The sequence below is a fragment of the Coenobita brevimanus genome, chromosome 37, assembly GCF_032717465.1.
Source record: "Coenobita brevimanus isolate Jiangsu-jjx chromosome 37, ASM3271746v2, whole genome shotgun sequence".
In the NCBI taxonomy this organism is placed as follows: domain Eukaryota; kingdom Metazoa; phylum Arthropoda; class Malacostraca; order Decapoda; family Coenobitidae; genus Coenobita; species Coenobita brevimanus.
Window position 1 is genome coordinate 2554775 of NC_136990.1, and position 271 is coordinate 2555045.

Genomic DNA, 271 nt, shown 5'->3' on the forward strand with positions numbered 1-271 from the left:
ATGATACGATGCATAACCAGGATCAAAACGTCAGGAAATACTAAAGCTTTTATCATGGACATGCCTTTGAGGATGACTTGATGCTATAAGCAGATGAACTGGTTGCCAGAGGAGAGGGAAGGAAGTGATAATGATTATGTTCAACTGTGTGATCCAAATCTATGAATACGAAGGGAAGGCAAGAATATATACAGTTAGAGAAGGCAAAAACCATTCACCATGTTTTCATGGTCGTGTGATATTGACTGTGTGTAGTGCCATCACAGACTAC